This window comes from Ostrea edulis, chromosome 9 (genome assembly GCF_947568905.1).
Source record: "Ostrea edulis chromosome 9, xbOstEdul1.1, whole genome shotgun sequence".
In the NCBI taxonomy this organism is placed as follows: Eukaryota; Metazoa; Mollusca; class Bivalvia; order Ostreida; family Ostreidae; genus Ostrea; species Ostrea edulis.
In genome coordinates this window covers 43,939,981-43,953,386 of record NC_079172.1, presented here as the reverse complement: position 1 = coordinate 43,953,386, position 13,406 = coordinate 43,939,981, and the positions used below count along the sequence as shown (strand labels likewise).

General features: G+C 33.3%; 1 long non-coding RNA gene across 1 annotated transcript; it reads left to right on the top strand.

The window, feature by feature from the left end:
- Nucleotides 1–2,656: 2,656 nt before the first annotated feature.
- On the top strand, nt 2,657–3,678 carry LOC125659068 (uncharacterized). The gene is made up of 2 exons (XR_007363908.2): nt 2,657–2,883; nt 3,014–3,678. It is a non-coding gene; the product is annotated as an uncharacterized LOC125659068 (long non-coding RNA).
- The last annotated feature ends 9,728 nt before the right edge of the window (nt 3,679–13,406 follow it).

Here is a 13,406-nt window from a genome sequence, read left to right as displayed (position 1 = left end):
CGGCTATCAGTATTTGATTTATAAATGTGCCATTTGATATCCAAGTTAACAGCAATAAAATGAAGAAAAAAAATTGAACATCCGTATATTGGCAAGGAACTTCACAGAGGTGATAAACCCTGTCTCCCATTTATCAGAGCGTGTCAGCTTCAACTTGTTCAACAGCATAACACTAATGACTACACAAACACATTACCATAAAATTTACACATATAACTGATACTTTTGGTTTAGACAGTGGAAATGTATTTCATAATTTAGCGTTCATTTGAATGAAAATGATATATTTTTTCAAACTTTAATGTGAAAAGTACAGAAGACAGAATTTTACTGTATAATTCGTTGTTAATATATGTTTGTATCCTTAGTTTTTGCAATATGTTCTGTTTTTTATTCTGTGGTCTTTTTTGCCTATATTTACAATACTTTGTAACTCATGGAAATGACTCCTGATTTTAGTCATGTCATCATTATTGATTTGTTTTCACAAAGCAGAGCCCCGTCGTCACTGTTTTAACGCAATAAAACTTCACATGCTTTGTATATAATTATGTTGTATAGCATATGTTTTATATATAATTATGTTGTACAGCAAAATAACATTCTCAGTTCATTCCGTTTTTGTTTTTTGTTTTTTGGGGTTTTTTTTGCCTGCTTTAATAATAATGATAAAAATTATTTAAAAAAAAAAAAAAAAAAAAAAAAAAACTACACCGGCTTGACAAGGGTTACATTACATTGCTGCCTCGTTTTGCATTCATATCTATCATCCTAGATTTTTAAAATGTGGTTTCCGCCGTGGTGGCCGAGAGGTTAGAGCGTTCGCCCCGCATTCGGAAGACCCGGGGTTCGAATCCCGACCGCGACACACCTAAGTCGTTAAAACAGGTAGTGACAGTTCATTCGCCAAATGCTCGGCATCAGGTGTGAATGTCACAGGTCCTCGGAGATGACCTTAAAAACGGATGACCCGTGTCACAGTAGGTGTGACACGCTAAAGAACCCTCACTGCTCAATGGCCGTAAGCGCGAAGTATAGGCTTAAAATTTGAAGCTCTTCACCGGTCTTGGTGACGTCTCCATATGAGTGAAAAATTCTCGAGTGAGACGTTGAGCAAGATACAATCAATCAATCAATAAAATGTAGTTAAAATGATACTGTCTTTTTTAATCTGAAACAATTATCATATATAAACAATAAATTCAAAATATTTTGTACAATTTTTTTAAAACAGCAGGGTTTTAAATAGAATATCTGCATGTTTATATATTTTCTAAACACTGATACATGTATTCATCAATTAAATGTTTTCAAGAGGCAGCAAAAGTGCGCTGTAGAGAATTTCTCCAAAACTGATGTTGAACTCATTCAGACCATATAAAATATTGAATATTCCGCCGACAAAACCCTCGATTGTCTACATATTTTGTAAAAATATGAAAATTCGAAGTTTTGTGACGTCATATCTTATATCTTTGCTAAACAGTTATACCCGAAATAAAACCGATTACTGTATTTTAAAGTATTGTAAAATAGTAAAATATTTGATTTTCAATGGCAAAAAATGACAACAACCAAACCATCTTCTTTGCAATCAGTTTCATTATTTTTTTTAATTCGAAAAATGAGATTTATATAAAAAATATCTCTATCCAAAATATAATTGATAGTTTTAAGAGTTATTCATCAATAAAAATTTTCGTTTTAATAAAAATTACTTACGAAGCCATATCTATTTCATTAATTTTTTTCCTTATTCCATAGTCCTGCGATGGCAATTTTTTCTTTAACTTTGACCTATCTTTTTCTTTGCTAAAGAATAGGTTAGTAAACATGCAAGAGGCTATAAATCTCGATCTGAAACAAACAGTAACAATTTAATGAAAGAAACACTTCAGATGAAGAAAAAATAAATCCTAAAACGATTTGAAAAATGGTTAATATAAATGAAAAGTGATCTCCACGAATTAGAAATCATCGGAAATCCAAGTCAGATAAAACAGATGAATGTAGAATTTCAGCAAATTTTTCTAACAATTTCCCCATTTTAGATGAATATTAATTATTCGTGGTGTAAAATTGCAGCTAATTTGAGAGTTGCATGCATGTGGAAATTGTTGAAAATAGATGTTATACAATATGCATATGAAATTTTATAGACCCCCCCCATCTCAAAACCCCGATATTATAATACTTCATTGAACACTGAAGATATCTTTATCGTATCTCATGGTTCAAAATTTAACATTTATTCGTTGAAAAGAATGATGTATTTCCTATGAAATCTCAAATATCAGTATACTCCCAGTTGTGTTTCTTCAGATCAAGATTCATCAGCATCATGATTATCATATGATGAATTAAAATCTAGCATGTATTGTCGTTTTCATAATTTTGAAGGCTGACATATCACACTCTGAACTTTAAACGGGTTACAAAGCATGCTGTTTATGCAAAAATGTCCTTGTAAATATTACAAAACAGACACAAGACGACATCATGATGATTTATGTCTCTTCTCCTTTATTACTTGAAATAAAATGCATGTACAACCACATCAGTCTGTTAAATGTATGAATTTATTTGGTGAGAAAAATATATATATATAAGCAAAAGTTTTATATCACACATTGAAAATACGACATATACAAGACATAAAGAACAACAACAAAAAAACCATGGGTTTCGCAATACCGGCTAATTCTATCTGAAGATGCATCTTTCCAATCTGGATGAATTTTTTTTCAAGATTTAAAGGTTGCACCTGGTGCAATATTTCCCGGTGTCACGAATGACATTTACTCAACATTCTGTTTATGCAACGCCTAAGCATTTTGATGTTTGTTTTGCATATAAATGCACCACATAGGAGCTGCAGATCAGGTAAGTTGTATGGTCTGTAAGTTTTAATATCATAGGTGTGTTTTAATTGATTCCGCTATTTGAAATGCCTTGCTTATAATGAAGAAATGAGGAGTAGTCATTTCCTTATATTTTTCATTTATTCTTTCAGAATAACCACCACAATGGATTACTTGAAGCTCCTATTTATTTGGCTGATCTTTCTCTTCGTGATACATGTCGTGGATTCAATGGGGTATCCATGGGGTCTCAAATGGGGATTGGACTATGCAGGCAAAACCTGAAATTTTGTGTCTCAGATTTTTAAAAAAAATTGGAATAACAGCTTAAAGTGTTGTTCACATTAGACGTCCTCTAAGTGAATTTATAGTTCAGAACAATGGAATGTCATCGAGAAGTTGCAAACAGCCCAAAACAACGAGAATATGTAACAAACGATTCCTCATTCAATTGTGAACATACCTATAATGAATGTAACAGGGAGTGCATGTATTGATGCTTGTGAATTTAATCTTTCAATATTGAGCACAACACAAAAACAATAAATGTCATTTTTATCAGTGCGAAGGATGCAAATTATGTGTCAGATATATTATGAAAGTATATGTAATCTGCTTGTATAATGTAATAAAAGTTAATTGTCATGTCATGGGCAAATGGTTTGTAGATGTGTTATATTTCTCCGAGTTGGCAGAATTTAATTTTATATCATATTCTATGACGATATGGAAATTGAGAATTTTAATATTGAATACTGGTGTTAGAAGGGAGAGATATGCGTGGAAACTCTACATGTTTATTAAAGAAGAAAAACTGCATATGTATACATATATTGGAGAAACTGGATTTCATAAACCAGGACTATTGACTTTCTCGATAGCGGATTTCCACAAACCCCCAAAGTGTAGATAAGTCTCTGGTTCCTTGACCTTTTACGTCTTGAATTTGCAATTCTTATACAATTAATTCAGGACAATATCAATATACTTAAAAAGCACGACAGAAAGTCAAGTGATTAATTACCCAGAGATTGATTTCATAATTTCATGTACCCTTAATCTGATTTCATCAAGCTATTGAAACTTCAGATAGGGATAGCGTGTTTGAAAAAAACACCACATTTACATATAAAAGCAAACCAAGTTTCCCAACTGCATGTCTGGGTGAACTTTGAAAAGGATTTGGAAAATAATTTCTTAGATCGCAACGAAAAGGTGAATATAACGAACATTGATCAATATTTCTCATAACTCCTATAAGCAATACAAAATGGAGAGTTGGGCAAACACGGACTCCTGGATATACCAGAGGTGGGATCAGGTGCCTAGGAGGAGTAAGCATCCCCTGTAGATTGTTCACACCCATCGTGAGACCTATATCTTGATCAGGTAAACGAAGTAATTCGTAGTCAAAGTGATTGTGTAAAGAATGGCCTAACAATTGATATGAAACACATCAGACATCATTTAAACCAATGACAAAATTGCATTGGCAAACTACATATAGATCGTTATAACGACCATAGAATTTGTGTAATGCTGACTTTAAACAATAAAGTAAAGTAAAGTAAAGTAAATTTTATTTAAAGTCGGCACTATATACATTCAACATGTCAAACACAAGCTCTGTAGAGCTTTTTAACCGACTATCACATTCAAGTATATCAAGGACAAAGACACATAGCATGCATGTACACATATACACAGACATATCACAGATTAACAAAAGAATACAAAATAAAAGAAAACTTTCATGCAAGAATACACAAGAATATACAGATACGAAAGCATAAAACTACGAGGAAGAAATAAAATACTACAAGCAAGAGTATATGTATAAAAAGCATCATTAAATTTCAAACCAATTAGCTATGTTTGCTGTATAGCTGTATAGTATAAGAGTTTTTGAAAATAATTTAAATATAATTAAAATAAATGATGGTAGTAAATTAATCATGTAAATATTTAAAATTTCATTGCTGATGGAATTTACTAAAAAATAAATAATAAAAGTAAAAATAGAAAAGAAAGGTCTATTGAGCCATGCAGACACACACATAAACGCTGCATAGATAAAAAGAGCAGAAGCAACATATAAAGCTATATACAATGGGTATACAATGATATAATGTTATCAAAACCCCTGTAACATCATCTTGTTTGTCAGTGGTCGGCCTCGATTTAAAACTGATCATACACAGAACAAGCTCTTGCGTATCGAATCAGTTGAGAAACATAAACACCACATGCAGGAGATAATGGAATATTGCTACATAAATATGGGAGACTGTGGGAATGTCGACGATGAAGAATCATAAAAATGTTTGTCATAAAAATGAATTGCTGTTAACATCAATGTAAAAAAAAATTAGATTTAGATGACTCTGTGGCGTCTTTTATTTCAGGTTCACTGGAATATATCAAATAAAATGATTATTGTTAATAGATAAAATGTAGTTGATATATCTAAATGTCGAACTTCGAAGGGCACAGAAAGATATCTTTTTCTCACGTAGAATTTTTAGAATAAATTCTGTCTCGAAAGAATAAAATAGGTCGGCTAATAAAAGAGCACAATGTGTGTCTATGAGAATTTGAACAGACTGCTGGAAGACGTGATCGCCAAAGAGTACGTGCAGCTATTCCCAGTAAGGAATTTCAGTATGTTTTTAATGTCAAGCGCGGCTGCATCGAACCTCATATGTTTGATATATTGTACCTTAAACTCTCATTTGTGATTATTAAAAACCCTTCCTATGAAAAGAGGCACCTGCATTCATGTTCAAGATACATCTATTTTCTTTGAACAACAAGGAAATGAATAACCCAGAAATTTTAAATGCCAGAGAGAGAGAGAGAGAGAGAGAGAGAGAGAGAGAGAGAGAGATTACGCATATTAGATGTATGTACTGGTAATGAAATTCTAGATAGGGATGACCGAGTTCTGAAAACACAACTCCACTTACGGAAAATAAAATACATTTTCAGGAAAGTATGGCATAGGAAAGGGTGATATGAATTTCGTAAAAGGCAATCACATTTGAACAAGTACAATTTTCTGAAACTGATTTTATTTAAACGATCACTGAACGTATACGAGAAGAGAATAGGGTTCCATTGAAAACTAATGCACTACATTAATTGACATTCTGATTAGAAACTCTGCTTTATAAGAATTTAAACAATATCATGATATTGCACGAAAACCATTGGTTTATTCAACTTGTTTGAATTTCAAAGATACCTATTTGATGTCACACCACACACAAATATTCCATAATTGTTTCCATTTTACTTCAGCTTGTATTTGAGGTCAGCATAGATGTATATATAGCTATATAGTATTGTCTGACCTTAATGTTTGCTTGTGACAGGAGGACATGCCGTCGTAAAGGTTTAATGTGCATGTGCACTTGATGGGTTTGAACTATCAAAATATTATGACACTGCTCCAATAAGGACTAAAAGTAAATTCATACCCACTAGTATATGTATATTGTTTAGTAACATTACATAGATGACTGAGTAATGCAAAACTAAATAGATGTACATGCACATAATGTGTTTTACAGAATGATCATGTTTTGCATGATCATGAATATAGACTCAAATTTATTCGGCTTACTTTTCTGATAATTGCTTCTACATTCTTACGAAGCAGAGTTTATTCAAAAACTTCTACACGTGACGAAAAAATATCTTGCTGTGGCCTTCAACTCGATATTTAGATATACCGACGAGGCTTTATGTATTAACAATAATCCTTTTCATTCAGATGTTAATTCGATATAACCCAGTAAACTCGAAAAAAAAGACACCTAAAGTCTTCTATATCTGTTTCGCACACAGAACTTGTATTGAAAATGAACATTAACGAAAAACTAACAACTCAACTTTTTGACAAACGGCTGATTTCTGCTTCTCCATCGTCAACTTCCCATAATCCATTATCACCTTGTTATAAGTCAGAACAAACCCTTAATATCATAGCACAGCAGAATTTACTAACAAAAGACAATCAAACAATAAATTGATAATATTTATTTACAATTGATAATTGACAGAAAATTGAAACAATAGCAAAATACTAATTTACAGTTAGTTACTGAACAATCAACCCAAACCCACACACAAAAATAGTAATTCCAAAATCCTAGTTCCCAGTGTAATAAAATAGAAAAGCATATAAAAGTGTCTAACCAGAACTTCTTTTCATCATCAGAATTTCAGTGTATTTCTAATAGGAATGAATTTGAAAGACAGTGATGCAACCACTACGTCATCTTTCTACTAAAAATAATAGCGGTATAAAACAATCTAGGTCACAGGTGTCAATGAAGAAATAAACATGAGGCTATGGAACAATCTACTTCAATTTAGCGCAAATAGTAATATACACAACAACCTGCATGTTTTTATATCTCTCAATTGATTTAATACAAAAGAACTTGTTCTACGTATAATTAGTTTTTAAATCAAGACAGGCTACTGAGAAATAGGGTTTCAAGTATTGTTTAAAGGCAGCATTTCGCCAATTCTGTGTTTGTTATAATGATCTAGTTTGCCATTACAACTTATCATTGTGTCAAATGCTGTCTAACATGTTTCACACCGATTGTTAGGTCGTTCTTGGCGCACTGGTTTTGACTACGGATTACTCCATCTACGTGAACAAGACATAGGACTCACGGCGGGTGTGATCGGACAACAGGTGATGCTAACCCTAGGCACCTGATCCCACCTCTGGTATGTCAAGGCGTCCAACTCTTTATTTTATATTCCCTATAGAAATTGATCACTATTCGATATCTTCACATTTTATACATAGTTAATTAACTTTCACGCACTAACATATAATATCGTTACATTTGAAACAGTACAAATGTACATATTACAGCATTGATATTGTTTTTGTATTTGATATCTTTACAAATCGTAATGGTAACCATTTCCTCATGAATTCGCTGCAGCTGTGAACAATGTGCGTATGAATCTTGAATAATATAGTACGTCTATCTTAAGGACGGTAAGTTCCGACAGAAATGAAAATAGAATAAGATTACAGATAAAAACAAATTTCATGTTTGAAAATACAAGTGAGTATGACCAGCAACGCTTTGAACCAGTTGCATAAATTGTGCGCTTAATTTGTGGTTTTAAATTCGGGTATTACATGTAGGTGTAGCCTCGAAATCCAAATAATATTGATTCCCATTGCATATAACGATTCCAAATGCATAGTATATATTTATATATATGTAAATATTTTTGTAACTTTTAAATCCGCTTTGGGTCCGTCCTAAATTCGATGGTCATGATTTGTACAAACTTGATTCATTATACTCGGTACAATATAATGAAGATTTTATGCTTGGCTTTTCCAGTCCATTGGTTGGTATTTATAAACATCGCATTTTATTTCCTGAGAGGAAATACCGCATAGAAGGGGAATGTGACCTCTGATTTGAGCAATGTTGAATTCCCTTCATCCAAGGATACTTTGTGCAAAGTTTGATTGGAATGTGCGTAGAAAGATGAAAAGATAAAGACATACAGTAGAAAAATGTTTGGTAAGAAACTGTTTACTTAGGCCTGTGGTTTAAGTAAGGTAATAATCAAGTATTCAATGCGATGCTGATTATGAGACAAATGTCTCCATTGTTTTCATATTTCCATAATCCAAACAATTTAGGCATTCATTCATATATACACACGTTTTAATGCCAAATTGAAAGGTTAGTGTTTTTGTAGAGAAACACTAACAAATATAAATTCAAGGCAGCCGTGATAACTCTGTCATCCTTGTTCTAACTAGTCTAGTAGTATGTCAGTTTGGCTGCATAAGCTGTATGTGTGTGTGTGTGTGTGTGTGTGTGTTCTTACGACGCTAACGGAGGTAGACTTTGTAATAATGAGAGTGAAACTCGGTTAATTTTTTTCTGTAAAAATCACATTCTTGTAAAGATTGTATAATAAAATAATGACTATCAATATTCGTAACAAGTTCTTGCATTAATTGCAAATTATTAACTTACTCTTTCGTAGGAGCGTAAATCCACTGCATTATAAAAGAATATAATGTATAGTTAATGAGCAGTCACAAGATACATTCAGGCTGAAGTTATGTGTTTAGTAGGTAAGAATGAGTCAATTTTTAATGTCCGATGCGTATTCTCGAAATAATTACTCCGTCAGGGCGTTTCATTGCGATCTTTTACGGTTTGTTTACTTTGCTTTGAATAGAATAAAGTTTACTTGTGTCACAAAACTCCCAATAGATTTGCCAAAGAGAATTTACATAGAGTTTCAGAATAGGAATTTTAAAGTGTGCAATATCATCTTGAAGTGCATTTTTTAACGCTTTGTCTGCTTTGGTGTTGCCTTAGATACATATACCAATATGACTTGGTGTCTATCAGAATTCAACTATTTTACCTAGTTTAGTCAGAAGATAGTACCGGTTTAAAATATCTCAAATATATGAATGATCAATATCCATGTTGTTTATTGACTGTAGACATGATAAGGAGTCTGAGAATATAATAAAATGTTCGACATTAGAAATTTTAATGTACTCAAACGCAAGTTGAATATCCTTTTGCTTCGGTGGTATAGATTGTTGCTTCAGCCAGTGTCATTTAATTTTAGGCTTTCATGGAAATCTCAAGGACTATTACGGAAGGTTATAAAATCCCAAAAGTATCAAACATTATGAATGAAGAATGTCATTAGTTTTTGGTGTAGATTTATTTTAAGATTATTTCTAGATTTCTCGAAGATTATGCCAGACGATGGGCTAAATATGAAAACGAACTTGATACCTTGTCAGGATGAATAAAAAGTATAAGAAGATTAAATTCACGTTTTAGACACATGAAAACAAGAGTGTGTGTGCCGTGTATCCTTCTGTGTTTAATAAACCAGAAATGATAAAAGAATTAGATAGGTTTCGTGAGGAAAATGTTTTGGTTCCAGCTGACAACCACATTGTCTTTGTTTGTGAAGCTCATTATTACAATTGTATTTTAAACGAACTTAGCATTGATTCCAAATTTGGTAATCCTTCTTAAACTCCAACTACCTTTTCAAAAGATGAAATTTACTCCGTTTACCTGATCAACATTTAGGGTGCACAGCGGGTGTGACCGGTCAACAGGGGATGCGTACTCCTCCTAGGCACATGATCCCACCTCTGGTATATCCAGATGTCCGTGTTTATCCAACTCTTTGATTTTCTATTCCTTATGGGAATTATGAGATTCATAACTGTTCGTTACCTTAACATTTCATTCTTCGAAATTATGCTTCAGTTTTAAACACATTTTAAAATATCCCAGTCAATGGGACGAATAGATGCGAGTTACTTTACCTATACAGGGTTCCTAAACGTTACAAAAACTCTTACAAACATACATTGCTGGATCCAGTAAATGTTCTACCAAGCCCATACCTTTGTTCCTCACGAAAATATTAATAGCTGTGAAGGAGAAAATTCAAATGTTTTGTGCCACAACATATGCCAGAAGTGGTGTAAATCAAATGTAGATTTTAAAAAATTCTAAAGAACATTCAAACGTACGATTTTTCAACACTTTGCACGATAAATTAAAGACTAAACTCTTTGACGTCATATGTAGTTGCTTATGCAACAAAAAATGGGAAAAAGCAAATATTCATATCTAGTGATCAAACATTTCAAAAATTACTTTGTTAAACACCACTTTGATTTCCTACGCGCAGGTACTCTGAAGTTGATATTAAAATAATGCTGGAGTTCCACATTGACAATGTCTTCGTATTCTTTGGTGATTAGGTCTTCCAACAGTCTGTAGGAATTCCCATAGGCACGAATAGTGCTCTTTTATTAGCTGACCTGTTTATATATTCGTATGAGGCTTGCATGACAAGAAAAACATCTCTTGCTGTGGGCTTCAACTCGACATGAAGATTGATTGTATCTTCGCTCGGCTTCAGGTGTGAATGTCACGGGTCCTCGAAGATGAACTTATAAAAGGATGCCCAGTGTCACAGCAGGTGTGGCATGTTAAAGACCCCTTCCTGCTCAAAGTCCGTACGCACCAAGCATAGGCCTAAATTTTGCAGCTTTTCGCCGGCAATGACGACGTCTCAACACGACAGAAAAATTATAGAGAGGGACGGTAAACAAAACAAAAACAATTATGTATCTCTCTCAACTGATTAAATTCGAGACGGGCGACTGATAAATAAGTTAATGTAACAGGGGTTTCTCGTTTTAAGTCAGTTTCTTACAAATTCTATGCATATCGTCATAATGATCTTATTTGCAAATACAACCTGTCTTTAGAATGATTCCTCTGATGCTCTTTATGCAGTTTGGCAAAATGTCAGGTTCTTCCACTTCATATCTATCCAACCATCTGACACAATGTTCGACAGATGTCATAAGAGAGATGAAGTTCTGTCGCCAATTGAAAGCCTGGAGCTGTTTGAATATCGGATCTTTTGAAATTATTGGCTTCAGGTCGTCATTTCCAACTTTATTTACATCGCCAGTATTGACATGTAAAGCTGGTACATTATTTATGATTTAAATAAACAGAGGAAGAACATGTAGGGGAATTGTGTACGAGGTGCTTATCTTGACGGCATAGTTTTTCTGTTCAGAAAATTAAGATACTGAATTTGTAAGTTGTTGTGAAAATTTTGCGTTTACCCCATCTTGACGCGCTGATTATTGCAATCTTCTCCTACGTGATATATATGTAAACAGTGACTCACATTTTATTGCTTTACTTAAAATAATTATGAAGTTTTGATTGTGAATTTATGAAATAGAGCGTATCTTAAGAGATGTTCATTTTCTATTTATCAATTCAAGTAAGATTAAAGTGTTTCGAGCTTGAGCTAATGAAATTTGTTCTTATTGGGATTTAATTTTTCAATGAAGATAGCGAACATTGATCAATCTGATAAATTATACAACAAACAGCAAAACATTAAACAAATGTAGTACTTAGATAAAACAATCCTGACTTAAAATATAAATAAGTACGATATTACATGTTTGCTAATTTTATCACTTCAAAACATTTGAATCATTCCATTAGTTTTCAGGATTATCTCTGAATTAATGTTAAATCAACTTTTTAAATATTGCTACGGTGAATCAACATTTTCATTTATCAGGGTAAAATGAAATTGAAAATGAATTATAAAGTATTTCTGGTTATTGGTGGCCTTGTAAAATTGTGTTTTCACTGCATACAGCGTCACAACAGAAGGGACGTAACTGTGGATAAACATTTCTGCAAAAGTCAAATTGCATCGAGTATTGTAGATATGTCATATCAAGCGTCACCAAATTTCAGAAACCTGTACTTACCTTCAACACTTCGTTAGTGTATCATGAGTAGAACTAAAGCGTTGAAATAGATGATTCAAACCCATTCTTCTCGGTTATTTCATCTCTTTGTCTACTTGATTAGTCTATATCTCGATAACATGAATTTGATGATTATATCACTGTGACCTTTTTGTCTTATATTGCCTGTAATTTGCATAAAATCTTGCTGTAAAAATTCTTCGTTTTAGCGTTAATCTTTACAAGGGCGTACAAGGATGTTTTCTAACAGATGAAGGTGATTCGACTTCAAGATGACTTCGATATTTTGAAATATTGTTTTATTGTTTACGGCCTTTGAGCAGGGAATGATCTTTATCGTGCCACACCTGCTGTGACACTGGACCTCGGTTTTTGCGGTCACATCTGAAGGACCGCCTCATTTAGTCGCCTCTTACGACAAGCAAGGCGTATTGAGGACCTATTTTAACCCGGATCTCCACGGGACCGGTTATATAGGTATGGCCAGGGCCGTAAATTACATGGAGGCGGAGGAGGCAGCTGCCTCCTCCAACTTTTGAGCCAAAAAAAATTAAAATTTAAAGTTCATTAGAATTTATGTTGTTTCCAATAACTAAGAACATGATACCTCCCTTAAAAAGCATTCCAAATCTTTCTTTTAGAATGAATTAGTCAAGTAACATCTTAGAAGGCCCTAGAATCAAGGATTTTGCACGAAACGTGTTCAGTGTGCACAAAATGTGCTCAGCGTCTGGGGGCCGCCCAGGCGCCCGCCTAATTTCCTGCCTCCTCCAAATTGAAGGTTAATTTACGGCCCTGGGTATGGCTGATCGATGTTTTACGCCGTTTTGGTATGATTTTAGCCACTTTATGGCGAAACGGTATAATACAACCACATAAATCGGAAACGCAATATATAATTGCTACCTTTAAGGGATTAAATCGCATAAATGTCCACCTACAGAAAATACAGTATCACGCATGGACATTGTAAACGTATCACCTATCTATCCATATCGAAAATAAGCATTGGTAAACAAAATACCAATCGTTATTAAAATTCTAAGCATTGAATTAAGAATTAGATATCAGTTCAACATCATCATTCATTAATCGGGTAGATTGAAATTGAAACTTTTTAAATCCAAAGGGAATAAACTTAATACTGAGATGAAGAACATAAAAGATGACTTCCGAAACAG